The sequence below is a fragment of the Citrus sinensis genome, chromosome 6, assembly GCF_022201045.2.
Source record: "Citrus sinensis cultivar Valencia sweet orange chromosome 6, DVS_A1.0, whole genome shotgun sequence".
Lineage (NCBI taxonomy): Eukaryota > Viridiplantae > Streptophyta > Magnoliopsida > Sapindales > Rutaceae > Citrus > Citrus sinensis.
Genome location: NC_068561.1, coordinates 2641898 through 2666785, shown reverse-complemented (window position 1 = coordinate 2666785; position 24888 = coordinate 2641898). Strand labels below are relative to the sequence as shown.

The 24888-nt window shown below is 54.9% G+C and overlaps 50 non-coding genes across 50 annotated transcripts; all 50 read right to left on the bottom strand.

The window, feature by feature from the left end:
- Positions 1-264: 264 nt before the first annotated feature.
- On the bottom strand, positions 265-383 carry LOC127903421 (5S ribosomal RNA). Its single transcript, XR_008056137.1, has one exon. It is a non-coding gene; the product is annotated as a 5S ribosomal RNA (ribosomal RNA).
- A 381-nt stretch (positions 384-764) lies between these two features.
- On the bottom strand, positions 765-883 carry LOC127903420 (5S ribosomal RNA). The gene has a single exon (XR_008056136.1). It is a non-coding gene; the product is annotated as a 5S ribosomal RNA (ribosomal RNA).
- A 380-nt stretch (positions 884-1263) lies between these two features.
- LOC127903463 (5S ribosomal RNA) lies at positions 1264-1382 on the bottom strand. The gene has a single exon (XR_008056179.1). It is a non-coding gene; the product is annotated as a 5S ribosomal RNA (ribosomal RNA).
- Positions 1383-1762: 380 nt separating this feature from the next.
- On the bottom strand, positions 1763-1881 carry LOC127903442 (5S ribosomal RNA). The gene has a single exon (XR_008056158.1). It is a non-coding gene; the product is annotated as a 5S ribosomal RNA (ribosomal RNA).
- A 381-nt stretch (positions 1882-2262) lies between these two features.
- LOC127903462 (5S ribosomal RNA) lies at positions 2263-2381 on the bottom strand. Its single transcript, XR_008056178.1, has one exon. It is a non-coding gene; the product is annotated as a 5S ribosomal RNA (ribosomal RNA).
- Positions 2382-2761: 380 nt separating this feature from the next.
- Positions 2762-2880, bottom strand: LOC127903419 (5S ribosomal RNA). Its single transcript, XR_008056135.1, has one exon. It is a non-coding gene; the product is annotated as a 5S ribosomal RNA (ribosomal RNA).
- Positions 2881-3261: 381 nt separating this feature from the next.
- Positions 3262-3380, bottom strand: LOC127903461 (5S ribosomal RNA). Its single transcript, XR_008056177.1, has one exon. It is a non-coding gene; the product is annotated as a 5S ribosomal RNA (ribosomal RNA).
- Positions 3381-3763: 383 nt separating this feature from the next.
- LOC127903460 (5S ribosomal RNA) lies at positions 3764-3882 on the bottom strand. The gene has a single exon (XR_008056176.1). It is a non-coding gene; the product is annotated as a 5S ribosomal RNA (ribosomal RNA).
- Positions 3883-4262: 380 nt separating this feature from the next.
- On the bottom strand, positions 4263-4381 carry LOC127903493 (5S ribosomal RNA). The gene has a single exon (XR_008056209.1). It is a non-coding gene; the product is annotated as a 5S ribosomal RNA (ribosomal RNA).
- Positions 4382-4761: 380 nt separating this feature from the next.
- On the bottom strand, positions 4762-4880 carry LOC127903459 (5S ribosomal RNA). Its single transcript, XR_008056175.1, has one exon. It is a non-coding gene; the product is annotated as a 5S ribosomal RNA (ribosomal RNA).
- A 380-nt stretch (positions 4881-5260) lies between these two features.
- On the bottom strand, positions 5261-5379 carry LOC127903418 (5S ribosomal RNA). Its single transcript, XR_008056134.1, has one exon. It is a non-coding gene; the product is annotated as a 5S ribosomal RNA (ribosomal RNA).
- A 380-nt stretch (positions 5380-5759) lies between these two features.
- Positions 5760-5878, bottom strand: LOC127903506 (5S ribosomal RNA). Its single transcript, XR_008056222.1, has one exon. It is a non-coding gene; the product is annotated as a 5S ribosomal RNA (ribosomal RNA).
- A 382-nt stretch (positions 5879-6260) lies between these two features.
- On the bottom strand, positions 6261-6379 carry LOC127903458 (5S ribosomal RNA). Its single transcript, XR_008056174.1, has one exon. It is a non-coding gene; the product is annotated as a 5S ribosomal RNA (ribosomal RNA).
- A 381-nt stretch (positions 6380-6760) lies between these two features.
- LOC127903417 (5S ribosomal RNA) lies at positions 6761-6879 on the bottom strand. Its single transcript, XR_008056133.1, has one exon. It is a non-coding gene; the product is annotated as a 5S ribosomal RNA (ribosomal RNA).
- A 381-nt stretch (positions 6880-7260) lies between these two features.
- On the bottom strand, positions 7261-7379 carry LOC127903449 (5S ribosomal RNA). Its single transcript, XR_008056165.1, has one exon. It is a non-coding gene; the product is annotated as a 5S ribosomal RNA (ribosomal RNA).
- Positions 7380-7762: 383 nt separating this feature from the next.
- On the bottom strand, positions 7763-7881 carry LOC127903456 (5S ribosomal RNA). The gene has a single exon (XR_008056172.1). It is a non-coding gene; the product is annotated as a 5S ribosomal RNA (ribosomal RNA).
- A 382-nt stretch (positions 7882-8263) lies between these two features.
- LOC127903503 (5S ribosomal RNA) lies at positions 8264-8382 on the bottom strand. The gene has a single exon (XR_008056219.1). It is a non-coding gene; the product is annotated as a 5S ribosomal RNA (ribosomal RNA).
- Positions 8383-8764: 382 nt separating this feature from the next.
- On the bottom strand, positions 8765-8883 carry LOC127903416 (5S ribosomal RNA). Its single transcript, XR_008056132.1, has one exon. It is a non-coding gene; the product is annotated as a 5S ribosomal RNA (ribosomal RNA).
- A 380-nt stretch (positions 8884-9263) lies between these two features.
- On the bottom strand, positions 9264-9382 carry LOC127903152 (5S ribosomal RNA). The gene has a single exon (XR_008055872.1). It is a non-coding gene; the product is annotated as a 5S ribosomal RNA (ribosomal RNA).
- Positions 9383-9763: 381 nt separating this feature from the next.
- Positions 9764-9882, bottom strand: LOC127903443 (5S ribosomal RNA). Its single transcript, XR_008056159.1, has one exon. It is a non-coding gene; the product is annotated as a 5S ribosomal RNA (ribosomal RNA).
- Positions 9883-10263: 381 nt separating this feature from the next.
- On the bottom strand, positions 10264-10382 carry LOC127903415 (5S ribosomal RNA). The gene has a single exon (XR_008056131.1). It is a non-coding gene; the product is annotated as a 5S ribosomal RNA (ribosomal RNA).
- A 382-nt stretch (positions 10383-10764) lies between these two features.
- On the bottom strand, positions 10765-10883 carry LOC127903414 (5S ribosomal RNA). The gene has a single exon (XR_008056130.1). It is a non-coding gene; the product is annotated as a 5S ribosomal RNA (ribosomal RNA).
- Positions 10884-11264: 381 nt separating this feature from the next.
- Positions 11265-11383, bottom strand: LOC127903448 (5S ribosomal RNA). The gene has a single exon (XR_008056164.1). It is a non-coding gene; the product is annotated as a 5S ribosomal RNA (ribosomal RNA).
- A 383-nt stretch (positions 11384-11766) lies between these two features.
- On the bottom strand, positions 11767-11885 carry LOC127903444 (5S ribosomal RNA). The gene has a single exon (XR_008056160.1). It is a non-coding gene; the product is annotated as a 5S ribosomal RNA (ribosomal RNA).
- A 380-nt stretch (positions 11886-12265) lies between these two features.
- Positions 12266-12384, bottom strand: LOC127903530 (5S ribosomal RNA). Its single transcript, XR_008056246.1, has one exon. It is a non-coding gene; the product is annotated as a 5S ribosomal RNA (ribosomal RNA).
- A 380-nt stretch (positions 12385-12764) lies between these two features.
- On the bottom strand, positions 12765-12884 carry LOC127903510 (5S ribosomal RNA). Its single transcript, XR_008056226.1, has one exon. It is a non-coding gene; the product is annotated as a 5S ribosomal RNA (ribosomal RNA).
- A 380-nt stretch (positions 12885-13264) lies between these two features.
- LOC127903504 (5S ribosomal RNA) lies at positions 13265-13382 on the bottom strand. The gene has a single exon (XR_008056220.1). It is a non-coding gene; the product is annotated as a 5S ribosomal RNA (ribosomal RNA).
- A 380-nt stretch (positions 13383-13762) lies between these two features.
- Positions 13763-13882, bottom strand: LOC127903522 (5S ribosomal RNA). Its single transcript, XR_008056238.1, has one exon. It is a non-coding gene; the product is annotated as a 5S ribosomal RNA (ribosomal RNA).
- A 384-nt stretch (positions 13883-14266) lies between these two features.
- LOC127903412 (5S ribosomal RNA) lies at positions 14267-14385 on the bottom strand. Its single transcript, XR_008056128.1, has one exon. It is a non-coding gene; the product is annotated as a 5S ribosomal RNA (ribosomal RNA).
- A 380-nt stretch (positions 14386-14765) lies between these two features.
- Positions 14766-14884, bottom strand: LOC127903411 (5S ribosomal RNA). Its single transcript, XR_008056127.1, has one exon. It is a non-coding gene; the product is annotated as a 5S ribosomal RNA (ribosomal RNA).
- A 385-nt stretch (positions 14885-15269) lies between these two features.
- LOC127903519 (5S ribosomal RNA) lies at positions 15270-15388 on the bottom strand. The gene has a single exon (XR_008056235.1). It is a non-coding gene; the product is annotated as a 5S ribosomal RNA (ribosomal RNA).
- A 385-nt stretch (positions 15389-15773) lies between these two features.
- Positions 15774-15894, bottom strand: LOC127903560 (5S ribosomal RNA). Its single transcript, XR_008056276.1, has one exon. It is a non-coding gene; the product is annotated as a 5S ribosomal RNA (ribosomal RNA).
- A 381-nt stretch (positions 15895-16275) lies between these two features.
- On the bottom strand, positions 16276-16394 carry LOC127903447 (5S ribosomal RNA). The gene has a single exon (XR_008056163.1). It is a non-coding gene; the product is annotated as a 5S ribosomal RNA (ribosomal RNA).
- Positions 16395-16773: 379 nt separating this feature from the next.
- Positions 16774-16892, bottom strand: LOC127903410 (5S ribosomal RNA). The gene has a single exon (XR_008056126.1). It is a non-coding gene; the product is annotated as a 5S ribosomal RNA (ribosomal RNA).
- A 379-nt stretch (positions 16893-17271) lies between these two features.
- Positions 17272-17390, bottom strand: LOC127903409 (5S ribosomal RNA). Its single transcript, XR_008056125.1, has one exon. It is a non-coding gene; the product is annotated as a 5S ribosomal RNA (ribosomal RNA).
- Positions 17391-17770: 380 nt separating this feature from the next.
- LOC127903505 (5S ribosomal RNA) lies at positions 17771-17889 on the bottom strand. The gene has a single exon (XR_008056221.1). It is a non-coding gene; the product is annotated as a 5S ribosomal RNA (ribosomal RNA).
- Positions 17890-18264: 375 nt separating this feature from the next.
- On the bottom strand, positions 18265-18383 carry LOC127903518 (5S ribosomal RNA). The gene has a single exon (XR_008056234.1). It is a non-coding gene; the product is annotated as a 5S ribosomal RNA (ribosomal RNA).
- A 365-nt stretch (positions 18384-18748) lies between these two features.
- Positions 18749-18867, bottom strand: LOC127903408 (5S ribosomal RNA). Its single transcript, XR_008056124.1, has one exon. It is a non-coding gene; the product is annotated as a 5S ribosomal RNA (ribosomal RNA).
- Positions 18868-19245: 378 nt separating this feature from the next.
- LOC127903509 (5S ribosomal RNA) lies at positions 19246-19366 on the bottom strand. Its single transcript, XR_008056225.1, has one exon. It is a non-coding gene; the product is annotated as a 5S ribosomal RNA (ribosomal RNA).
- A 379-nt stretch (positions 19367-19745) lies between these two features.
- LOC127903407 (5S ribosomal RNA) lies at positions 19746-19864 on the bottom strand. Its single transcript, XR_008056123.1, has one exon. It is a non-coding gene; the product is annotated as a 5S ribosomal RNA (ribosomal RNA).
- A 381-nt stretch (positions 19865-20245) lies between these two features.
- Positions 20246-20364, bottom strand: LOC127903406 (5S ribosomal RNA). The gene has a single exon (XR_008056122.1). It is a non-coding gene; the product is annotated as a 5S ribosomal RNA (ribosomal RNA).
- A 378-nt stretch (positions 20365-20742) lies between these two features.
- LOC127903528 (5S ribosomal RNA) lies at positions 20743-20861 on the bottom strand. Its single transcript, XR_008056244.1, has one exon. It is a non-coding gene; the product is annotated as a 5S ribosomal RNA (ribosomal RNA).
- A 377-nt stretch (positions 20862-21238) lies between these two features.
- LOC127903405 (5S ribosomal RNA) lies at positions 21239-21357 on the bottom strand. Its single transcript, XR_008056121.1, has one exon. It is a non-coding gene; the product is annotated as a 5S ribosomal RNA (ribosomal RNA).
- A 379-nt stretch (positions 21358-21736) lies between these two features.
- LOC127903547 (5S ribosomal RNA) lies at positions 21737-21857 on the bottom strand. Its single transcript, XR_008056263.1, has one exon. It is a non-coding gene; the product is annotated as a 5S ribosomal RNA (ribosomal RNA).
- A 388-nt stretch (positions 21858-22245) lies between these two features.
- LOC127903546 (5S ribosomal RNA) lies at positions 22246-22364 on the bottom strand. The gene has a single exon (XR_008056262.1). It is a non-coding gene; the product is annotated as a 5S ribosomal RNA (ribosomal RNA).
- Positions 22365-22747: 383 nt separating this feature from the next.
- Positions 22748-22866, bottom strand: LOC127903404 (5S ribosomal RNA). The gene has a single exon (XR_008056120.1). It is a non-coding gene; the product is annotated as a 5S ribosomal RNA (ribosomal RNA).
- Positions 22867-23244: 378 nt separating this feature from the next.
- LOC127903403 (5S ribosomal RNA) lies at positions 23245-23363 on the bottom strand. The gene has a single exon (XR_008056119.1). It is a non-coding gene; the product is annotated as a 5S ribosomal RNA (ribosomal RNA).
- A 379-nt stretch (positions 23364-23742) lies between these two features.
- Positions 23743-23861, bottom strand: LOC127903401 (5S ribosomal RNA). The gene has a single exon (XR_008056117.1). It is a non-coding gene; the product is annotated as a 5S ribosomal RNA (ribosomal RNA).
- A 378-nt stretch (positions 23862-24239) lies between these two features.
- On the bottom strand, positions 24240-24358 carry LOC127903400 (5S ribosomal RNA). Its single transcript, XR_008056116.1, has one exon. It is a non-coding gene; the product is annotated as a 5S ribosomal RNA (ribosomal RNA).
- A 378-nt stretch (positions 24359-24736) lies between these two features.
- On the bottom strand, positions 24737-24855 carry LOC127903399 (5S ribosomal RNA). Its single transcript, XR_008056115.1, has one exon. It is a non-coding gene; the product is annotated as a 5S ribosomal RNA (ribosomal RNA).
- Between the last annotated feature and the right edge of the window lie 33 nt (positions 24856-24888).

Below are 24888 nucleotides of genomic sequence, written 5' to 3'. Positions count from 1 at the left end.
GCCCCGGAGACCCCGCGCCGGCGGTCGAAACCCGCTAACGCACGCAAAAGTGAAGGGGCCGGCCGCGAAAAGATGATTAACCGGCTGACGACGAGGGTCAAAAAAATTGTAATCTTAAAAATGTGTCAAAATACAAGAAAAATTCGAAATTAAGGGTCAAAAAACGCCCCCAAGCTCCTCCGGAACTTGACCACCCTATTTGTCTCCAAAAATTGAAGGGGTCGGCCGCGAAAAGATGATTAACCGGCTGAAAAGATAAAAAGAGGGGTGCAACACGAGGACTTCCCAAGAGGTCACCCATCTTAGTACTGCTCTCGCCCAAGCACGCTTAACTGCGGAGTTCTGATGGGATCCGGTGCATTAGTGCTGGTATGGTCGCACCCATCAGCATGTGCACTGCAAATCTACTTAACCCGTGCCCCCCTCGCCTGCCCCGGACTCGGCCGCCGCACAATTCATCCCTCCGCGGCCCTTTCCCCGCTCCCCGGCGGGTCCGAGGTGCCCCGGAGACCCCGCGCCGGCGGTCGAAACCCGCTAACGCACGCAAAAGTGAAGGGGCCGGCCGCGAAAAGATGATTAACCGGCTGACGACGAGGGTCAAAAAAATTGTAATCTTAAAAATGTGTCAAAATACAGGAAAAATTCGAAATTAAGGGTCAAAAAACGCCCCCAAGCTCCTCCGGAACTTGACCACCCTATTTGTCTCCAAAAATTGAAGGGGTCGGCCGCGAAAAGATGATTAACCGGCTGAAAAGATAAAAAGAGGGGTGCAACACGAGGACTTCCCAAGAGGTCACCCATCTTAGTACTGCTCTCGCCCAAGCACGCTTAACTGCGGAGTTCTGATGGGATCCGGTGCATTAGTGCTGGTATGGTCGCACCCATCAGCATGTGCACTGCAAATCTACTTAACCCGTGCCCCCCTCGCCTGCCCCGACTCGGCCGCCGCACAATTCATCCCTCCGCGGCCCTTTCCCCGCTCCCCGGCGGGTCCGAGGTGCCCCGGAGACCCCGCGCCGGCGGTCGAAACCCGCTAACGCACGCAAAAGTGAAGGGGCCGGCCGCGAAAAGATGATTAACCGGCTGACGACGAGGGTCAAAAAAATTGTAATCTTAAAAATGTGTCAAAATACAAGAAAAATTCGAAATTAAGGGTCAAAAAACGCCCCCAAGCTCCTCCGGAACTTGACCACCCTATTTGTCTCCAAAAATTGAAGGGGTCGGCCGCGAAAAGATGATTAACCGGCTGAAAAGATAAAAAGAGGGGTGCAACACGAGGACTTCCCAAGAGGTCACCCATCTTAGTACTGCTCTCGCCCAAGCACGCTTGACTGCGGAGTTCTGATGGGATCCGGTGCATTAGTGCTGGTATGGTCGCACCCATCAGCATGTGCACTGCAAATCTACTTAACCCGTGCCCCCCTCGCCTGCCTCGACTCGGCCGCCGCACAATTCATCCCTCCGCGGTCCTTTCCCCGCTCCCCGGCGGGTCCGAGGTGCCCCGGAGACCCCGCGCCGGCGGTCGAAACCCGCTAACGCACGCAAAAGTGAAGGGGCCGGCCGCGAAAAGATGATTAACCGGCTGACGACGAGGGTAAAAATAATTGTAATCTTAAAAATGTGTCAAAATACAAGAAAAATTCGAAATTAAGGGTCAAAAAACGCCCCCAAGCTCCTCCGGAACTTGACCACCCTATTTGTCTCCAAAAATTGAAGGGGTCGGCCGCGAAAAGATGATTAACCGGCTGAAAAGATAAAAAGAGGGGTGCAACACGAGGACTTCCCAAGAGGTCACCCATCTTAGTACTGCTCTCGCCCAAGCACGCTTAACTACGGAGTTCTGATGGGATCCGGTGCATTAGTGCTGGTATGGTCGCACCCATCAGCATGTGCACTGCAAATCTACTTAACCCGTGCCCCCCTCGCCTGCCCCGACTCGGCCGCCGCACAATTCATCCCTCCGCGGCCCTTTCCCCGCTCCCCGGCGGGTCCGAGGTGCCCCGGAGACCCCGCGCCGGCGGTCGAAACCCGCTAACGCACGCAAAAGTGAAGGGGCCGGCCGCGAAAAGATGATTAACCGGATGACGACGAGGGTCAAAAAAATTGTAATCTTAAAAATGTGTCAAAATACAAGAAAAATTCGAAATTAAGGGTCAAAAAAACGCCCCCAAGCTCCTCCGGAACTTGACCACCCTATTTGTCTCCAAAAATTGAAGGGGTCGGCCGCGAAAAGTTGATTAACCGGCTGAAAAGATAAAAAGAGGGGTGCAACACGAGGACTTCCCAAGAGGTCACCCATCTTAGTACTGCTCTCGCCCAAGCACGCTTGACTGCGGAGTTCTGATGGGATCCGGTGCATTAGTGCTGGTATGGTCGCACCCACCAGCATGTGCACTGCAAATCTACTTAACCCGTGCCCCCCTCGCCTGCCCCGACTCGGCCGCCGCACAATTCATCCCTCCGCGGCCCTTTCCCCGCTCCCCGGCGGGTCCGAGGTGCCCCGGAGACCCCGCGCCGGCGGTCGAAACCCGCTAACGCACGCAAAAGTGAAGGGGCCGGCCGCGAAAAGATGATTAACCGGCTGACGACGAGGGTCAAAAAAATTGTAATCTTAAAAATGTGTCAAAATACAAGAAAAATTCGAAATTAAGGGTCAAAAAACGCCCCCAAGCTCCTCCGGAACTTGACCACCCTATTTGTCTCCAAAAATTGAAGGGGTCGGCCGCGAAAAGATGATTAACCGGCTGAAAAGATAAAAAGAGGGGTGCAACACGAGGACTTCCCAAGAGGTCACCCATCTTAGTACTGCTCTCGCCCAAGCACGCTTAACTGCGGAGTTCTGATGGGATCCGGTGCATTAGTGCTGGTATGGTCGCACCCATCAGCATGTGCACTGCAAATCTACTTAACCCGTGCCCCCCTCGCCTGCCCCTGACTCGGCCGCCGCACAATTCATCCCTCCGCGGCCCTTTCCCCGCTCCCCGGCGGGTCCGAGGTGCCCCGGAGACCCCGCGCCGGCGGTCGAAACCCGCTAACGCACGCAAAAGTGAAGGGGCCGGCCGCGAAAAGATGATTAACCGGCTGACGACGAGGGTCAAAAAAATTGTAATCTTAAAAATGTGTCAAAATACAAGAAAAATTCGAAATTAAGGGTCAAAAAACGCCCCCAAGCTCCTCCGGAACTTGACCACCCTATTTGTCTCCAAAAATTGAAGGGGTCGGCCGCGAAAAGATGATTAACCGGCTGAAAAGATAAAAAGAGGGGTGCAACACGAGGACTTCCCAAGAGGTCACCCATCTTAGTACTGCTCTCGCCCAAGCACGCTTGACTGCGGAGTTCTGATGGGATCCGGTGCATTAGTGCTGGTATGGTCGCACCCACCAGCATGTGCACTGCAAATCTACTTAACCCGTGCCCCCCCTCGCCTGCCCCGACTCGGCCGCCGCACAATTCATCCCTCCGCGGCCCTTTCCCCCGCTCCCCGGCGGGTCCGAGGTGCCCCGGAGACCCCGCGCCGGCGGTCGAAACCCGCTAACGCACGCAAAAGTGAAGGGGCCGGCCGCGAAAAGATGATTAACCGGATGACGACGAGGGTCAAAAAAATTGTAATCTTAAAAATGTGTCAAAATACAAGAAAAATTCGAAATTAAGGATCAAAAAAACGCCCCCAAGCTCCTCCGGAACTTGACCACCCTATTTGTCTCCAAAAATTGAAGGGGTCGGCCGCGAAAAGATGATTAACCGGCTGAAAAGATAAAAAGAGGGGTGCAACACGAGGACTTCCCAAGAGGTCACCCATCTTAGTACTGCTCTCGCCCAAGCACGCTTGACTGCGGAGTTCTGATGGGATCCGGTGCATTAGTGCTGGTATGGTCGCACCCATCAGCATGTGCACTGCAAATCTACTTAACCCGTGCCCCCCTCGCCTGCCCCGACTCGGCCGCCGCACAATTCATCCCTCCGCGGCCCTTTCCCCGCTCCCCGGCGGGTCCGAGGTGCCCCGGAGACCCCGCGCCGGCGGTCGAAACCCGCTAACGCACGCAAAAGTGAAGGGGCCGGCCGCGAAAAGATGATTAACCGGCTGACGACGAGGGTCAAAAAAATTGTAATCTTAAAAATGTGTCAAAATACAAGAAAAATTCGAAATTAAGGGTCAAAAAACGCCCCCAAGCTCCTCCGGAACTTGACCACCCTATTTGTCTCCAAAAATTGAAGGGGTCGGCCGCGAAAAGATGATTAACCGGCTGAAAAGATACAAAGAGGGGTGCAACACGAGGACTTCCCAAGAGGTCACCCATCTTAGTACTGCTCTCGCCCAAGCACGCTTAACTGCGGAGTTCTGATGGGATCCGGTGCATTAGTGCTGGCATGGTCGCACCCATCAGCATGTGCACTGCAAATCTACTTAACCCGTGCCCCCCTCGCCTGCCCCGACTCGGCCGCCGCACAATTCATCCCTCCGCGGCCCTTTCCCCGCTCCCCGGCGGGTCCGAGGTGCCCCGGAGACCCCGCGCCGGCGGTCGAAACCCGCTAACGCACGCAAAAGTGAAGGGGCCGGCCGCGAAAAGATGATTAACCGGATGACGACGAGGGTCAAAAAAATTGTAATCTTAAAAATGTGTCAAAATACAAGAAAAATTCGAAATTAAGGGTCAAAAAACGCCCCCAAGCTCCTCCGGAACTTGACCACCCTATTTGTCTCCAAAAATTGAAGGGGTCGGCCGCGAAAAGATGATTAACCGGCTGAAAAGATAAAAAGAGGGGTGCAACACGAGGACTTCCCAAGAGGTCACCCATCTTAGTACTGCTCTCGCCCAAGCACGCTTGACTGCGGAGTTCTGATGGGATCCGGTGCATTAGTGCTGGTATGGTCGCACCCACCAGCATGTGCACTGCAAATCTACTTAACCCGTGCCCCCCTCGCCTGCCCCGACTCGGCCGCCGCACAATTCATCCCTCCGCGGCCCTTTCCCCGCTCCCCGGCGGGTCCGAGGTGCCCCGGAGACCCCGCGCCGGCGGTCGAAACCCGCTAACGCACGCAAAAGTGAAGGGGCCGGCCGCGAAAAGATGATTAACCGGCTGACGACGAGGGTAAAAAAAATTGTAATCTTAAAAATGTGTCAAAATACAAGAAAAATTCGAAATTAAGGATCAAAAAACGCCCCCAAGCTCCTCCGGAACTTGACCACCCTATTTGTCTCCAAAAATTGAAGGGGTCGGCCGCGAAAAGATGATTAACCGGCTGAAAAGATAAAAAGAGGGGTGCAACACGAGGACTTCCCAAGAGGTCACCCATCTTAGTACTGCTCTCGCCCAAGCACGCTTAACTGCGGAGTTCTGATGGGATCCGGTGCATTAGTGCTGGTATGGTCGCACCCATCAGCATGTGCACTGCAAATCTACTTAACCCGTGCCCCCCTCGCCTGCCCCGACTCGGCCGCCGCACAATTCATCCCTCCGCGGCCCTTTCCCCGCTCCCCGGCGGGTCCGAGGTGCCCCGGAGACCCCGCGCCGGCGGTCGAAACCCGCTAACGCACGCAAAAGTGAAGGGGCCGGCCGCGAAAAGATGATTAACCGGCTGACGACGAGGGTCAAAAAAATTGTAATCTTAAAAATGTGTCAAAATACAAGAAAAATTCGAAATTAAGGGTCAAAAAACGCCCCCAAGCTCCTCCGGAACTTGACCACCCTATTTGTCTCCAAAAATTGAAGGGGTCGGCCGCGAAAAGATGATTAACCGGCTGAAAAGATAAAAAGAGGGGTGCAACACGAGGACTTCCCAAGAGGTCACCCATCTTAGTACTGCTCTCGCCCAAGCACGCTTAACTGCGGAGTTCTGATGGGATCCGGTGCATTAGTGCTGGCATCGTCGCACCCATCAGCATGTGCACTGCAACCCTACTTAACCCGTGCCCCCCCTCGCCTGCCCCGACACGCCCGCCGCACAATTCATCCCTCCGCGGCCCTTTCCCCGCTCCCCGGCGGGTCCGAGGTGCCCCGGAGACCCCGCGCCGGCGGTCGAAACCCGCTAACGCACGCAAAAGTGAAGGGGCCGGCCGCGAAAAGATGATTAACCGGATGACGACCAGGGTCACAAAAATTGTAATCTTAAAAATGTGTCAAAATACAAGAAAAATTCGAAATTAAGGGTCAAAAAAACGCCCCCAAGCTCCTCCGGAACTTGACCACCCTATTTGTCTCCAAAAATTGAAGGGGTCGGCCGCGAAAAGATGATTAACCGGCTGAAAAGATAAAAAGAGGGGTGCAACACGAGGACTTCCCAAGAGGTCACCCATCTTAGTACTGCTCTCGCCCAAGCACGCTTGACTGCGGAGTTCTGATGGGATCCGGTGCATTAGTGCTGGTATGGTCGCACCCACCAGCATGTGCACTGCAAATCTACTTAACCCGTGCCCCCCTCGCCTGCCCCGACTCGGCCGCCGCACAATTCATCCCTCCGCGGCCCTTTCCCCGCTCCCCGGCGGGTCCGAGGTGCCCCGGAGACCCCGCGCCGGCGGTCGAAACCCGCTAACGCACGCAAAAGTGAAGGGGCCGGCCGCGAAAAGATGATTAACCGGCTGACGACGAGGGTAAAAAAAATTGTAATCTTAAAAATGTGTCAAAATACAAGAAAAATTCGAAATTAAGGATCAAAAAAACGCCCCCAAGCTCCTCCGGAACTTGACCACCCTATTTGTCTCCAAAAATTGAAGGGGTCGGCCGCGAAAAGATGATTAACCGGCTGAAAAGATAAAAAGAGGGGTGCAACACGAGGACTTCCCAAGAGGTCACCCATCTTAGTACTGCTCTCGCCCAAGCACGCTTAACTGCGGAGTTCTGATGGGATCCGGTGCATTAGTGCTGGTATGGTCGCACCCATCAGCATGTGCACTGCAAATCTACTTAACCCGTGCCCCCCCTCGCCTGCCCCGACTCGGCCGCCGCACAATTCATCCCTCCGCGGCCCTTTCCCCGCTCCCCGGCGGGTCCGAGGTGCCCCGGAGACCCCGCGCCGGCGGTCGAAACCCGCTAACGCACGCAAAAGTGAAGGGGCCGGCCGCGAAAAGATGATTAACCGGCTGACGACGAGGGTCAAAAAAATTGTAATCTTAAAAATGTGTCAAAATACAAGAAAAATTCGAAATTAAGGGTCAAAAAACGCCCCCAAGCTCCTCCGGAACTTGACCACCCTATTTGTCTCCAAAAATTGAAGGGGTCGGCCGCGAAAAGATGATTAACCGGCTGAAAAGATAAAAAGAGGGGTGCAACACGAGGACTTCCCAAGAGGTCACCCATCTTAGTACTGCTCTCGCCCAAGCACGCTTCACTGCGGAGTTCTGATGGGATCCGGTGCATTAGTGCTGGTATGGTCGCACCCATCAGCATGTGCACTGCAAATCTACTTAACCCGTGCCCCCCTCGCCTGCCCCGACTCGGCCGCCGCACAATTCATCCCTCCGCGGCCCTTTCCCCCGCTCCCCGGCGGGTCCGAGGTGCCCCGGAGACCCCGCGCCGGCGGTCGAAACCCGCTAACGCACGCAAAAGTGAAGGGGCCGGCCGCGAAAAGATGATTAACCGGCTGACGACGAGGGTCAAAAAAATTGTAATCTTAAAAATGTGTCAAAATACAAGAAAAAATCGAAAGTAAGGGTCAAAAAAAACGCCCCCAAGCTCCTCCGGAACTTGACCACCCTATTTGTCTCCAACAATTGAAGGGGTCGGCCGCGAAAAGATGATTAACCGGCTGAAAAGATAAAAAGAGGGGTGCAACACGAGGACTTCCCAAGAGGTCACCCATCTTAGTACTGCTCTCGCCCAAGCACGCTTGACTGCGGAGTTCTGATGGGATCCGGTGCATTAGTGCTGGTATGGTCGCACCCATCAGCATGTGCACTGCAAATCTACTTAACCCGTGCCCCCCTCGCCTGCCCCGACTCGGCCGCCGCACAATTCATCCCTCCGCGGCCCTTTCCCCGCTCCCCGGCGGGTCCGAGGTGCCCTCGGAGACCCCGCGCCGGCGGTCGAAAACCTGCTAACGCACGCAAAAGTGAAGGGGCCGGCCGCGAAAAGATGATTAACCGGCTGACGACGAGGGTCAAAAAAATTGTAATCTTAAAAATGTGTCAAAATACAAGAAAAATTCGAAATTAAGGGTCAAAAAACGCCCCCAAGCTCCTCCGGAACTTGACCACCCTATTTGTCTCCAAAAATTGAAGGGGTCGGCCGCGAAAAGATGATTAACCGGCTGAAAAGATAAAAAGAGGGGTGCAACACGAGGACTTCCCAAGAGGTCACCCATCTTAGTACTGCTCTCGCCCAAGCACGCTTAACTGCGGAGTTCTGATGGGATCCGGTGCATTATTGCTGGTATGGTCGCACCCATCAGCATGTGCACTGCAAATCTACTTAACCCGTGCCCCCCTCGCCTGCCCCGACTCGGCCGCCGCACAATTCATCCCTCCGCGTCCCTTTCCCCGCTCCCCCGGCGGGTCCGAGGTGCCCCGGAGACCCCGCGCCGGCGGTCGAAACCCGCTAACGCACGCAAAAGTGAAGGGGCCGGCCGCGAAAAGATGATTAACCGGCTGACGACGAGGGTCAAAAAAATTGTAATCTTAAAAATGTGTCAAAATACAAGAAAAATTCGAAATTAAGGGTCAAAAAAACGCCCCCAAGCTCCTCCGGAACTTGACCACCCTATTTGTCTCCAAAAATTGAAGGGGTCGGCCGCGAAAAGATGATTAACCCGGCTGAAAAGATAAAAGAGGGGTGCAACACGAGGACTTCCCAAGAGGTCACCCATCTTAGTACTGCTCTCGCCCAAGCACGCTTAACTGCGGAGTTCTGATGGGATCCGGTGCATTAGTGCTGGTATGGTCGCACCCATCAGCATGTGCACTGCAAATCTACTTAACCCGTGCCCCCCTCGCCTGCCCCGACTCGGCCGCCGCACAATTCATCCCTCCGCGGCCCTTTCCCCGCTCCCCGGCGGGTCCGAGGTGCCCCGGAGACCCCGCGCCGGCGGTCGAAACCCGCTAACGCACGCAAAAGTGAAGGGGCCGGCCGCGAAAAGATGATTAACCGGCTGACGACGAGGGTCAAAAAAATTGTAATCTTAAAAATGTGTCAAAATACAAGAAAAATTCGAAATTAAGGGTCAAAAAACGCCCCCAAGCTCCTCCGGAACTTGACCACCCTATTTGTCTCCAACAATGGCAGGGGGCGGCCGCGAAAAGATGATTAACCGGCTGAAAAGATAAAAAGAGGGGTGCAACACGAGGACTTCCCAAGAGGTCACCCATCTTAGTACTGCTCTCGCCCAAGCACGCTTAACTGCGGAGTTCTGATGGGATCCGGTGCTTTAGTGCTGGTATGGTCGCACCCATCAGCATGTGCACTGCAAATCTACTTAACCCGTGCCCCCCTCGCCTGCCCCGACTCGGCCGCCGCACAATTCATCCCTCCGCGGCCCTTTCCCCGCTCCCCGGCGGTCCGAGGTGCCCCGGAGACCCCGCGCCGGCGGTCGAAAACCCGCTAACGCACGCAAAAGTGAAGGGGCCGGCCGCGAAAAGATGATTAACCGGCTGACGACGAGGGTCAAAAAAATTGTAATCTTAAAAATGTGTCAAAATACAAGAAAAATTCGAAATTAAGGGTCAAAAAAACGCCCCCAAGCCCCTCCGGAACTTGACCACCCTATTTGTCTCCAAAAATTGAAGGGGTCGGCCGCGAAAAGATGATTAACCGGCTGAAAAGATAAAAAGAAGGGTGCAACACGAGGACTTCCCAAGAGGTCACCCATCTTAGTACTGCTCTCGCCCAAGCACGCTTAACTGCGGAGTTCTGATGGGATCCGGTGCATTAGTGCTGGTATGGTCGCACCCATCAGCATGTGCACTGCAAATCTACTTAACCCGTGCCCCCCTCGCCTGCCCCGACTCGGCCGCCGCACAATTCATCCCTCCGCGGCCCTTTCCCCGCTCCCCGGCGGGTCCGAGGTGCCCCGGAGACCCCGCGCCGGCGGTCGAAACCCGCTAACGCACGCAAAAGTGAAGGGGCCGGCCGCGAAAAGATGATTAACCGGCTGACGACGAGGGTCAAAAAAATTGTAATCTTAAAAATGTGTCAAAATACAAGAAAAATTCGAAATTAAGGGTCAAAAAAACGCCCCCAAGCTCCTCCGGAACTTGACCACCCTATTTGTCTCCAAAAATTGAAGGGGTCGGCCGCGAAAAGATGATTAACCGGCTGAAAAGATAAAAAGAGGGGTGCAACACGAGGACTTCCCAAGAGGTCACCCATCTTAGTACTGCTCTCGCCCAAGCACGCTTAACTGCGGAGTTCTGATGGGATCCGGTGCATTAGTGCTGGTATGGTCGCACCCATCAGCATGTGCACTGCAAATCTACTTAACCCGTGCCCCCCTCGCCTGCCCCGACTCGGCCGCCGCACAATTCATCCCTCCGCGGCCCTTGCCCCCGCTCCCCGTCGGGTCAGAGGTGCCCCGGAGACCCCGCGCCGGCGGTCGAAACCCGCTAACGCACGCAAAAGTGAAGGGGCCGGCCGCGAAAAGATGATTAACCGGCTGACGACGAGGGTCAAAAAAATTGTAATCTTAAAAATGTGTCAAAATACAAGAAAAATTCGAAATTAAGGGTCAAAAAAACGCCCCCAAGCTCCTCCGGAACTTGACCACCCTGTTTGTCTCCAAAAATTGAAGGGGGCGGGCCCGAAAAGATGATTAACCGGCTGAAAAGATAAAAAGAGGGGTGCAACACGAGGACTTCCCAAGAGGTCACCCATCTTAGTACTGCTCTCGCCCAAGCACGCTTAACTGCGGAGTTCTGATGGGATCCGGTGCATTAGTGCTGGTATGGTCGCACCCATCAGCATGTGCACTGCAAATCTACTTAACCCGTGCCCCCCTCGCCTGCCCCGACTCGGCCGCCGCACAATTCATCCCTCCGCGGCCCTTTCCCCGCTCCCCGGCGGGTCCGAGGTGCCCCGGAGACCCCGCGCCGGCGGTCGAAACCCGCTAACGCACGCAAAAGTGAAGGGGCCGGCCGCGAAAAGATGATTAACCGGCTGACGACGAGGGTCAAAAAAATTGTAATCTTAAAAATGTGTCAAAATACAAGAAAAATTCGAAATTAAGGGTCAAAAAAACGCCCCCAAGCTCCTCCGGAACTTGACCACCCTATTTGTCTCCAAAAATTGAAGGGGTCGGCCGCGAAAAGATGATTAACCGGCTGAAAAGATAAAAAGAGGGGTGCAACACGAGGACTTCCCAAGAGGTCACCCATCTTAGTACTGCTCTCGCCCAAGCACGCTTCACTGCGGAGTTCTGATGGGATCCGGTGCATTAGTGCTGGTATGGTCGCACCCATCAGCATGTGCACTGCAAATCTACTTAACCCGTGCCCCCCTCGCCTGCCCCGACTCGGCCGCCGCACAATTCATCCCTCCGCGGCCCTTTCCCCGCTCCCCCGGCGGGTCCGAGGTGCCCCGGAGACCCCGCGCCGGCGGTCGAAACCCGCTAACCGCACGCAAAAGTGAAGGGGCCGGCCGCGAAAAGATGATTAACCGGCTGACGACGAGGGTCAAAAAAATTGTAATCTTAAAAATGTGTCAAAATACAAGAAAAATTCGAAATTAAGGGTCAAAAAAACGCCCCCAAGCTCCTCCGGAACTTGACCACCCTATTTGTCTCCAAAAATTGAAGGGGTCGGCCGCGAAAAGATGATTAACCGGCTGAAAAGATAAAAAGACGGGTGCAACACGAGGACTTCCCAAGAGGTCACCCATCTTAGTACTGCTCTCGCCCAAGCACGCTTAACTGCGGAGTTCTGATGGGATCCGGTGCATTAGTGCTGGTATGGTCGCACCCATCAGCATGTGCACTGCAAATCTACTTAACCCGTGCCCCCCTCGCCTGCCCCGACTCGGCCGCCGCACAATTCATCCCTCCGCGGCCCTTTCCCCGCTCCCCGGCGGGTCCGAGGTGCCCCGGAGACCCCGCGCCGGCGGTCGAAACCCGCTAACGCACGCAAAAGTGAAGGGGCCGGCCGCGAAAAGATGATTAACCGGCTGACGACGTGGGACAAAAAAATTGAAACCTTAAAAACGTGTCAAAACACAAGAAAAAATCGAGAATAAGGACAAAAAAACACCCCCAAGCCCCTCCGGAACTTGACCACCCGATTTGGCACCAAAAATTGAAGGGGTCGGCCGCGAAAAGATGATTAACCGGCTGAAAAGATAAAAAGAGGGGTGCAACACGAGGACTTCCCAAGAGGTCACCCATCTTAGTACTGCTCTCGCCCAAGCACGCTTACCTGCGGACTTCTGATGGGATCCGGTGCATTAGTGCTGGTATGGTCGCACCCATCAGCTATGTGCACTGCAAATCTACTTAACCCGTGCCCCCCTCGCCTGCCCCGACTCGGCCGCCGCACAATTCATCCCTCCGCGGCCCTTTCCCCGCTCCCCGGCGGGTCCGAGGTGCCCCGGCGGCGCCGCGCGGGCGGTCCACACCCGCTCACCCCGGCAAAATTGAAGTGTCCGGCCGCGAAACGATGATTAACCGGCTGACGACGAGGGTCAAAAAAATTGTAATCTTAAAAATGTGTCAAAATACAAGAAAAATTCGAATTAAGGGTCAAAAAACGCCCCCAAGCTCCTCCGGAACTTGACCACCCTATTTGTCTCCAAAAATTGAAGGGGTCGGCCGCGAAAAGATGATTAACCGGCTGAAAAGATAAAAAGAGGGGTGCAACACGAGGACTTCCCAAGAGGTCACCCATCTTAGTACTGCTCTCGCCCAAGCACGCTTAACTGCGGAGTTCTGATGGGATCCGGTGCATTAGTGCTGGGTATGGTCGCACCCATCAGCATGTGCACTGCAAATCTACTTAACCCGTGCCCCCCTCGCCTGCCCCGACTCGGCCGCCGCACAATTCATCCCTCCGCGGCCCTTTCCCCGCTCCCCGGCGGGTCCGAGGTGCCCCGGAGACCCCGCGCCGGCGGTCGAAACCCGCTAACGCACGCAAAAGTGAAGGGGCCGGCCGCGAAAAGATGATTAACCCGGCTGACGACGAGGGTCAAAAAAATTGTAATCTTAAAAATGTGTCAAAATACAAGAAAAATTCGAAATTAAGGGTCAAAAAAACGCCCCCAAGCTCCTCCGAACTTGACCACCCTATTTGTCTCCAAAAATTGAAGGGGTCGGCCCGCGAAAGATGATTAACCGGCTGAAAAGATAAAAGAGGGGTGCAACACAGGACTTCCCAAGAGGTCACCCATCTTAGTACTGCTCTCGCCCAAGCACGCTTAACTGCGGAGTTCTGATGGGATCCGGTGCATTAGTGCTGGTATGGTCGCACCCATCAGCATGTGCACTGCAAATCTACTTAACCCCGTGCCCCCCTCGCCTGCCCCGACTCGGCCGCCGCACAATTCATCCCTCCGCGGCCCTTTCCCCGCTCCCCGGCGGGTCCGAGGTGCCCCGGAGACCCCGCGCCGGCGGTCGAAACCCGCTAACGCACGCAAAAGTGAAGGGGCCGGGCCGCGAAAAGATGATTAACCGGCTGACGACGAGGGTCAAAAAAATTGTAATCTTAAAAATGTGTCAAAATACAAGAAAAATTCGAAATTAAGGGTCAAAAAACGCCCCAAGCTCCTCCGGAACTTGACCACCCTATTTGTCTCCAAAAATTGAAGGGGTCGGCCGCGAAAAGATGATTAACCGCTGAAAAGATAAAAAGAGGGGTGCAACACGAGGACTTCCCAAGAGGTCACCCATCTTAGTACTGCTCTCGGCCCAAGCACGCTTAACTGCGGAGTTCTGATGGGATCCGGTGCATTAGTGCTGGTATGGTCGCACCCATCAGCATGTGCACTGCAAATCTACTTAACCCGTGCCCCCCCCCTCGCCTGCCCCGACTCGGCCGCCGCACAATTCATCCCTCCGCGGCCCTTTCCCCCGCTCCCCGGCGGGTCCGAGGTGCCCCGGAGACCCCGCGCCGGCGGTCGAAACCCGCTAACGCACGCAAAAGTGAAGGGGCCGGCCGCGAAAAGATGATTAACCGGCTGACGACGAGGGACAAAAAAAGCGTAATCTTAAAAATGTGTCAAAATACAAGAAAAATTCGAAATTAAGGGTCAAAAAACGCCCCCAAGCTCCTCCGGAACTTGACCACCCTATTTGTCTCCAAAAATTGAAGGGGTCGGCCGCGAAAAGATGATTAACCGGCTGAAAAGATAAAAAGAGGGGTGCAACACGAGGACTTCCCAAGAGGTCACCCATCTTAGTACTGCTCTCGCCCAAGCACGCTTAACTGCGGAGTTCTGATGGGATCCGGTGCATTAGTGCTGGTATGGTCGCACCCATCAGCATGTGCACTGCAAATCTACTTAACCCGTGCCCCCCTCGCCTGCCCCGACTCGGCCGCCGCACAATTCATCCCTCCGCGGCCCTTTCCCCGCTCCCCGGCGGGTCCGAGGTGCCCCGGAGACCCCGCGCCGGCGGTCGAAACCCGCTAACGCACGCAAAAGTGAAGGGGCCGGCCGCGAAAAGATGATTAACCGGCTGACGACGAGGGTCAAAAAAATTGTAATCTTAAAAATGTGTCAAAATACAAGAAAAATTCGAAATTAAGGGTCAAAAAACGCCCCCAAGCTCCTCCGGAACTTGACCACCCTATTTGTCTCCAAAAATTGAAGGGGTCGGCCGCGAAAAGATGATTAACCGGCTGAAAAGATAAAAAGAGGGGTGCAACACGAGGACTTCCCAAGAGGTCACCCATCTTAGTACTGCTCTCGCCCAAGCACGCTTAACTGCGGAGTTCTGATGGGATCCGGTGCATTAGTGCTGGTATGGTCGCACCCATCAGCATGTGCACTGCAAATCTACTTAACCCGTGCCCCCCTCGCCTGCCCCCGACTCGGCCGCCGCACAATTCCTCCCTCCGCGGCCCTTTCCCCGCTCCCCGGCGGGTCCGAGGTGCCCCGGAGACCCCGCGCCGGCGGTCGAAACCCGCTAACGCACGCAAAAGTGAAGGGGGCCGGCCGGCGAAAAGATGATTAACCGGCTGACGACGAGGGTCAAAAAATTGTAATCTTAAAAATGTGTCAAATATACAAGAAAAATTCGAAATTAAGGGTCAAAAAACGCCCCCAAGCTCCTCCGGAACTTGACCACCCTATTTGTCTCCAAAAATTGAAGGGGTCGGCCCGCGAAAAGATGATTAACCGGCTGAAAAGGATAAAAAGACGGGTGCAACACGAGGACTTCCCAAGAGGTCACCCATCTTAGTACTGCTCTCGCCCAAGCACGCTTAACTGCGGAGTTCTGATGGGATCCGGTGCATTATTGCTGGTATGGTCGCACCCATCAGCATGTGCACTGCAAATCTACTTTAACCCGTGGCCCCCCTCGCCTGGCCCCGACTCGGCCGCCGCACCAATTCATCCCTTCCGCGGCCCTTTCCCCGCTCCCCGGCGGGTCCGAGGTGCCCCGGGAGACCCCGCGCCGGCGGTCGAAACCGCTAACGCACGCAAAAGTGAAGGGGCCGGCCGCGAAAAAGATGAGTAACCGGCTGACGACGAGGGTCAAAAAAATTGTAATCCTTAAAAATGTGTCAAAATACAAGAAAAATTCGAAATTAAGGGTCAAAAAACGCCCCAAGCTCCTCCGGAACTTGACCACCCTATTTGTCTCCAAAAATTGAAGGGGTCGGCCGCGAAAAGATGATTACCGGCTGAAAAGATAAAAAGAGGGGTGCAACACGAGGACTTCCCATAGAGGTCACCCATCTTAGTACTGCTCTCGCCCAAGCACGCTTAACTGCGGAGTTCTGATGGGGATCCGGTGCATTAGTGCTGGTATGGTCGTACCCATCACCATGTGCACTGCAAATGTACTGAACCCGTGCCCCCCCCTCCCGCCCCGACTCGGCCGCCGCACAATTCATCCCTCCGCGGCCCTTTCCCCGCTCCCCGGCGGGTCCGAGGTGCCCCGGAGACCCCCGCGCCGGCGGTCGAAACCCGCTAACGCACGCAAAAGTGAAGGGGCCGGCCGCGAAAAGATGATTAACCGGCTGACGACGAGGGTCAAAAAAATTGTAATCTTAAAAATGTGTCAAAATACAAGAAAAATTCGAAATTAAGGGTCAAAAAACGCCCCCAAGCTCCTCCGGAACTTGACCACCCTATTTGTCTCCAAAAATTGAAGGGGTCGGCCGCGAAAAGATGATTAACCGGCTGAAAAGATAAAAAGAGGGGTGCAACACGAGGACTTCCCAAGAGGTCACCCATCTTAGTACTGCTCTCGCCCAAGCACGCTTCACTGCGGAGTTCTGATGGGATCCGGTGCATTAGTGCTGGTATGGTCGCACCCATCAGCATGTGCACTGCAAATCTACTTAACCCGTGCCCCCCTCGCCTGCCCCGACTCGGCCGCCGCACAATTCATCCCTCCGCGGCCCTTTCCCCGCTCCCGGCGGGTCCGAGGTGCCCCGGAGACCCCGCGCCGGCGGTCGAAACCCGCTAACGCACGCAAAAGTGAAGGGGCCGGCCGCGAAAAGATGATTAACCGGCTGACGACGAGGGTCAAAAAAATTGTAATCTTAAAAATGTGTCAAAATACAAGAAAAATTCGAAATTAAGGGTGTCGAAATGCCCCCAAGCTCCTCCGGAATTTGACCACCCTATTTGTCTCAAACAAGTCAAGGGGCCGGCCGCGAAAAGATGATTAAACGGCTGAAAAGATAAAAAGAGGGGTGCAACACGAGGACTTCCCAAGAGGTCACCCATCTTAGTACTGCTCTCGCCCAAGCACGCTTAACTGCGGAGTTCTGATGGGATCCGGTGCATTAGTGCTGGTATGGTCGCACCCATCAGCATGTGCACTGCAAATCTACTTAACCCGTGCCCCCCTCGCCTGCCCCGACTCGGCCGCCGCACAATTCATCCCTCCGCGGCCCTTTCCCCGCTCCCCGGCGGGTCCGAGGTGCCCCGGAGACCCCGCGCCGGCGGTCGAAACCGCTAACGCACGCAAAAGTGAAGGGGCCGGCCGCGAAAAGATGATTAACCGGCTGACGACGAGGGTCAAAAAAATTGTAATCTTAAAAATGTGTCAAAATACAAGAAAAATTCGAAATTAAGGGTCAAAAAACGCCCCCAAGCTCCTCCGGAACTTGACCACCCTATTTGTCTCCAAAAATTGAAGGGGTCGGCCGCGAAAAGATGATTAACCGGCTGAAAAGATAAAAAGAGGGGTGCAACACGAGGACTTCCCAAGAGGTCACCCATCTTAGTACTGCTCTCGCCCAAGCACGCTTAACTGCGGAGTTCTGATGGGATCCGGTGCATTAGTGCTGGTATGGTCGCACCCATCAGCATGTGCACTGCAAATCTACTTAACCGTGCCCCCCTCGCCTGCCCCGACTCGGCCGCCGCACAATTCATCCCTCCGCGGCCCTTTCCCCGCTCCCCGGCGGGTCCGAGGTGCCCCGGAGACCCCGCGCCGGCGGTCGAAACCCGCTAACGCACGCAAAAGTGAAGGGGCCGGCCGCGAAAAGATGATTAACCGGCTGACGACGAGGGTCAAAAAAATTGTAATCTTAAAAATGTGTCAAAATACAAGAAAAATTCGAAATTAAGGGTCAAAAAACGCCCCCAAGCTCCTCCGGAACTTGACCACCCTATTTGTCTCCAAAAATTGAAGGGGTCGGCCGCGAAAAGATGATTAACCGGCTGAAAAGATAAAAGAGAGGGGTGCAACACGAGGACTTCCCAAGAGGGCACCCATCTTAGTACTGCTCTCGCCCAAGCACGCTTAACTGCGGAGTTCTGATGGGATCCGGTGCATTAGTGCGGGTATGGTCGCACCCATCAGCATGTGCACTGCAAATCTACTTAACCGTGCCCCCTCGCCTGCCCCGACTCGGCCGCCGCACAATTCATCCCTCCGCGGCCCTTTCCCGCTCCCCGGCGGGTCCGAGGTGCCCGGAGACCCCGCGCCGGCGGTCGAAACCCGCTAACGCACGCAAAAGTGAAGGGGCGGCCGCGAAAAGATGATTAACCCGGCTGACGACGAGGGTCAAAAAAATTGTAATCTTAAAAATGTGTCAAAATACAAGAAAATTCGAAATTAAGGGTCAAAAAACGCCCCCAAGCTCCTCCGGAACTTGACCACCCTATTTGTCTCCAAAAATTGAAGGGGTCGGCCGCGAAAAGATGATTAACCGGCTGAAAAGATAAAAAGAGGGGTGCAACACGAGGACTTCCCAAGAGGTCACCCATCTTAGTGCTGCTCTCGCCCAAGCACGCTTAACTGCGGAGTTCTGATGGGATCCGGTGCATTAGTGCTGGTATGGTCGCACCCATCAGCATGTGCACTGCAAATCTACTTAACCCGTGCCCCCCTCGCCTGCCCCGACTCGGCCGCCGCACAATTCATTCCCTTTCCCCGCGGCGGGTCCGAGGTGCCCCGGAGACCCCGCGCCGGCGGTCGAGAACCGCTAACGCACGCACAAGTGAAGGGGCCGGCCGCGAAAAGATGATTAACCGGCTGACGACGAGGGTCAAAAAAATTGTAATCTTAAAAATGTGTCAAAATACAAGAAAAATTCGAAATTAAGGGTCAAAAAACGCCCCAAGCTCCTCCGGAACTTGACCACCCTATTTGTCTCCAACAATTGAAGGGGTCGGCCGCGAAAAGATGATTAACCGGCTGAAAAGATAAAAAGAGGGGTGCAACACGAGGACTTCCCAAGAGGTCACCCATCTTAGTACTGCTCTCGCCCAAGCACGCTTAACTGCGGAGTTCTGATGGGATCCGGTGCATTAGTGCTGGTATGGTCGCACCCATCAGCATGTGCACTGCAAATCTACTTAACCCGTGCCCCCTCGCCTGCCCCGACTCGGCCGCCGCACAATTCATCCCTCCGCGGCCCTTTCCCCGCTCCCCGGCGGGTCCGAGGTGCCCGGAGACCCCGCGCCGGCGGTCGAAACCCGCTAACGCACGCAAAAGTGAAGGGGCCGCCGCGAAAAGATGATTAACCGGCTGACGACGAGGGTCAAAAAAATTGTAATCTTAAAAATGTGTCAAAATACAAGAAAAATTCGAAATTAAGGGTCAAAAAACGCCCCCAAGCTCCTCCGGAACTTGACCACCCTATTTGTCTCCAACAATTGAAGGGGTCGGCCGCGGAAAAGATGATTAACCGGCTGAAAAGATAAAAAGAGGGGTGCAACACGAGGACTTCCCAAGAGGTCACCCATCTTAGTACTGCTCTCGCCCAAGCACGCTTAACTGCGGAGTTCTGATGGGATCCGGTGTGCATTAGTGCTGGTATGGTCGCACCCATCAGCATGTGCACTGCAAATCTACTTAACCCGTGCCCCCCTCGCCTGCCCCGACTCGGCCGCCGCACAATTCATCCCTCCGCGGCCCTTTCCCCGCTCCCCGGCGGGTCCGAGGTGCCCCGGAGACCCCGCGCCGGCGGTCGAAACCCGCTAACGCACGCAAAAGTGAGGGGCCGGCCGCGAAAAGATGATTAACCGGCTGACGACGAGGGTCAAAAAAATTGTAATCTTAAAAATGTGTCAAAATACAAGAAAAATTCGAAATTAAGGGTCAAAAAACGCCCCCAAGCTCCTCCGGAACTTGACCACCCTATTTGTCTCCAACAATTGAAGGGGTCGGCCGCGAAAAGATGATTAACCGGCTGAAAAGATAAAAAGAGGGGTGCAACACGAGGACTTCCCAAGAGGTCACCCATCTTAGTACTGCTCTCGCCCAAGCACGCTTAACTGCGGAGTTCTGATGGGATCCGGTGCATTAGTGCTGGTATGGTCGCACCCATCAGCATGTGCACTGCAAATCTACTTAATCCGTGCCCCCCTCGCCTGCCCCGACTCGGCCGCCGCACAATTCAATACCTCCCCGGCCCTTTCCCCGCTCCCCGGCGGGTCTGATGTGCCCCGGAGACCCCGCGCCGGCGATCGAAACCCGCTAACGCACGCAAAAGTGAAGGGGCCGGCCGCGAAAAGATGATTAACCGGCTGACGACGAGGGTCAAAAAAATTGTAATCTTAAAAATGTGTCAAAATACAAGAAAAATTCGAAATTAAGGGTCAAAAAACGCCCCCAAGCTCCTCCGGAACTTGACCACCCTATTTGTCTCCAACAATTGAAGGGGTCGGCCGCGAAAAGATGATTAACCGGCTGAAAAGATAAAAAGAGGGGTGCAACACGAGGACTTCCCAAGAGGTCACCCATCTTAGTACTGCTCTCGCCCAAGCACGCTTAACTGCGGAGTTCTGATGGGATCCGGTGCATTAGTGCTGGTATGGTCGCACCCATCAGCATGTGCACTGCAAATCTACTTAACCCGTGCCCCCCTCGCCTGCCCCGACTCGGCCGCCGCACAATTCATCCCTCCGCGGCCCTTTCCCCGCTCCCCGGCGGGTCCGAGGTGCCCGGAGACCCCCGGCGGCGGTCGAAACCCGCTAACGCACGCAAAAGTGAAGGGGCCGGCCGCGAAAAGATGATTAACCGGCTGACGACGAGGGTCAAAAAAATTGTAATCTTAAAAATGTGTCAAAATACAAGAAAAATTCGAAATTAAGGGTCAAAAAACGCCCCCAAGCTCCTCCGGAACTTGACCACCCTATTTGTCTCCAACAATTGAAGGGGTCGGCCGCGAAAAGATGATTAACCGGCTGAAAAGATAAAAAGAGGGGTGCAACACGAGGACTTCCCAAGAGGTCACCAATCTTAGTACTGCTCTCGCCCAAGCACGCTTAACTGCGGAGTTCTGATGGGATCCGGTGCATTAGTGCTGGTATGGTCGCACCATCAGCATGTGCACTGCAAATCTACTTAAACCGTGCCCCCCTCGCCTGCCCCGACTCGGCCGCCGCACAATTCATCCCTCCGCGGCCCTTTCCCCGCTCCCCGGCGGGTCCGAGGTGCCCGGAGACCCGCGCCGGCGGTCGAAACCCGCTAACGCACGCAAAAGTGAAGGGGCCGGCCGCGAAAAGATGATTAACCGGCTGACGACGAGGGTCAAAAAAATTGTAATCTTAAAAATGTGTCAAAATACAAGAAAAATTCGAAATTAAGGGTCAAAAAACGCCCCCAAGCTCCTCCGGAACTTGACCACCCTATTTGTCTCCAACAATTGAAGGGGTCGGCCGCGAAAAGATGATTAACCGGCTGAAAAGATAAAAAGAGGGGTGCAACACGAGGACTTCCCAAGAGGTCACCCATCTTAGTACTGCTCTCGCCCAAGCACGCTTAACTGCGGAGTTCTGATGGGATCCGGTGCATTAGTGCTGGTATGGTCGCACCCATCAGCATGTGCACTGCAAATCTACTTAACCCGTGCCCCCCTCGCCTGCCCCGACTCGGCCGCCGCACAATTCATCCCTCCGCGGCCCTTTCCCCGCTCCCCGGCGGGTCCGAGGTGCCCCGGAGACCCCGCGCCGGCGGTCGAAACCCGCTAACGCACGCAAAAGTGAAGGGGCCGGCCGCGAAAAGATGATTAACCGGCTGACGACGAGGGTCAAAAAAATTGTAATCTTAAAAATGTGTCAAATTACAAGAACAATTCGAACTTAAGGGTCAAAAAACGCCCCCAAGCTCCTCTCGGAACTTGACCACCCTATATGTCTCCAACAATTGAAGGGGTCGGGCCGCGAAAAGATATTAACCGGCTGAAAAGATAAAAGAGGGTGCAACACGAGGACTTCCCAAGAGGTCACCCATCTTAGGTACTGCTCTCGCCCAAGCACGCTTAACTGCGGAGTTTCTGATGGGATCCGGTGCATTAGTGCTGGTATGGTCGCACCCATCAGCATGTGCACTGCAAATCTACTTAACCCGTGCCCCCCTCGCCTGCCCCGACTCGGCCGCCGCACAATTCATCCCCTCCGCGGCCCTTTCCCCGCTCCCCGGCGGGTCCGAGGTGCCCGGAGACTCCCGCGCCGGCGGTCGAGACAACCCGCTAAACGCACGCAAAAGTGAAGGGGCCGGCCGCGAAAAGATGATTAACCGGCTGACGACGAGGGTCAAAAAAATTGTAATCTTAAAAAAGTGTCAAAATACAAGAAAAATTCGAAATTAAGGGTCAAAAAAACGCCCCCAAGCTCCTCCGGAACTTGACCACCCTATTTGTCTCCAACAATTGAAGGGGTCGGGCCGCGAAAAGATGATTAACCGGCTGAAAAAGATAAAAAGAGGGGTGCAACACGAGGACTTCCCAAGAGGTCACCCATCTTAGTACTGCTCCTCGCCCAAGCACGCTTAACTGCGGAGTTCTATGGGATCCGGTGCATTAGTGCTGGTATGGTCGCACCCATCAGCATGTGCACTGCAAATCTACTTAACCCGTGCCCCCCTCGCCTGCCCCGACTCGGCCGCCGCCACAATTCATCCCTCCGCGGCCCTTTCCCCGCTCCCCGGCGGGTCCGAGGTGCCCCGGAGACCCCGCGCCGGCCGGTCGAAACCCGCTAACGCACGCAAAAGTGAAGGGGCCGGCCGCGAAAAGATGATTAACCCGGCTGACGACGAGGGTCAAAAAAATTGTAATCTTAAAAATGTGTCAAAATACAAGAAAAATTCGAAATTAAGGGTCAAAAAACGCCCCCAAGCTCCTCCGGAACTTGACCACCCTATTTGTCTCCAACAATTGAAGGGGTCGGCCGCGAAAAGATGATTAACCGGCTGAAAAGATAAAAAGAGGGGTGCAACACGAGGACTTCCCAAGAGGTCACCCATCTTAGTACTGCTCTCGCCCAAGCACGCTTAACTGCGGAGTTCTGATGGGATCCGGTGCATTAGTGCTGGTATGGTCGCACCCATCAGCATGTGCACTGCAAATCTACTTAACCCGTGCCCCCCTCGCCTGCCCCGACTCGGCCGCCGCACAATTCATCCCTCCGCGGCCCTTTCCCCGCTCCCCGGCGGGTCCGAGGTGCCCCGGAGACCCCGCGCCGGCGGTCGAAACCCGCTAACGCACGCAAAAGTGAAGGGGCCGGCCGCGAAAAGATGTTAACCGGCTGACGACGAGGGTCAAAAAAATTGTAATCTTAAAATGTGTCAAAAAACAAGAAAAATTCGAAATTAAGGGTCAAAAAACGCCCCAAGGCGCCTCCGGAACTTGACCACCCTATTTGTCTCCAAAAATTGAAGGGGTCGGCCGCGAAAAGATGATTAACCGGCTGAAAAGATAAAAAGAGGGGTGCAACACGAGGACTTCCCAAGAGGTCACCCATCTTAGTACTGCTCTCGCCCAAGCACGCTTAACTGCGGAGTTCTGATGGGATCCGGTGCATTAGTGCTGGTATGGTCGCACCCATCAGCATGTGCACTGCAATTCTACTTAACCCGTGCCCCCTCGCCTGCCCCGACTCGGCCGCCGCACAATTCATCCCTCCGCGGCCCTTTCCCCGCTCCCCGGCGGGTCCGAGGGTGCCCCGGAGACCCCGCGCCGGCGGTCGAAACCCGCTAACGCACGCAAAAGTGAAGGGGCCGGCCGCGAAAAGATGATTAACGGCTGACGACGAGGGTCAAAAAATTGTAATCTTAAAAATGTGTCAAAATACAAGAAAAATTCGAAATTAAGGGTCAAAAAAAACGCCCCCAAGCTCCTCCGGAACTTGACCACCCTATTTGTCTCCAAAAATTGAAGGGGTCGGCCGCGAAAAGATGATTACCGGCTGAAAAGATAAAAAGAGGGGTGCAACACGAGGACTTCCCAAGAGGTCACCCATCTTAGTACTGCTCTCGCCCAAGCACGCTTAACTGCGGAGTTCTGATGGGATCCGGTGCATTAGTGCTGGTATGGTCGCACCCATCAGCATGTGCACTGCAAATCTACTTAACCCGTGCCCCCTCGCCTGCCCCGACTCGGCCGCCGCACAATTCATCCCTCCGCGGCCCTTTCCCCGCTCCCCGGCGGGTCCGAGGTGCCGGGGAGACCCGCGCCGGCGGTCGAAACCCGCTAACGCACGCAAAAGTGAAGGGGCCGGCCGCGAAAAGATGATTAACCGGCTGACGAGGAGGGACGAAAAATTGTAATCTTAAAAATGTGTCAAAAATACAAGAAAAATTCGAAATTAAGGGTCAAAAAACGCCCCCAAGCTCCTCCGGAACTTGACCACCCTATTTGTCTCCAAAAATTGAAGGGGTCGGCCGCGAAAAGATGATTAACCGGCTGAAAAGATAAAAAGAGGGGTGCAACACGAGGACTTCCCAAGAGGTCACCCATCTTAGTACTGCTCTCGCCCAAGCACGCTTAACTGCGGAGTTCTGATGGGATCCGGTGCATTAGTGCTGGTATGGTCGCACCCATCAGCATGTGCACTGCAAATCTACTTAACCCGTGCCCCCCTCGCCTTGCCCGACTCGGCCGCCGCACAATTCATCCCTCCGCGGCCCTTTCCCGCTCCCCGGCGGGTCCGAGGTGCCCGGAGACCCCGCGCCGGCGGTCGAAACCCGCTAACGCACGCAAAAGTGAAGGGGCCGGCCGCGAAAAGATGATTAACCGGCTGACGACGAGGGTCAAAAAAAATTGTAATCTTAAAAATGTGTCAAAAATACAAGAAAAATTCGAAATTAAGGGTCAAAAAACGCCCCCAAGCTCCTCCGGAACTTGACCACCCTATTTGTCTCAAAAATTGAAGGGGTCGGCCGCGAAAAGATGATTAACCGGCTGAAAAGATAAAAGAGGGGTGCAACACGAGGACTTCCCAAGAGGTCACCCATCTTAGTACTGCTCTCGCCCAAGCACGCTTAACTGCGGAGTTCTGATGGGATCCGGTGCATTAGTGCTGGTATGGTCGCACCCATCAGCATGTGCACTGCAAATCTACTTAACCCG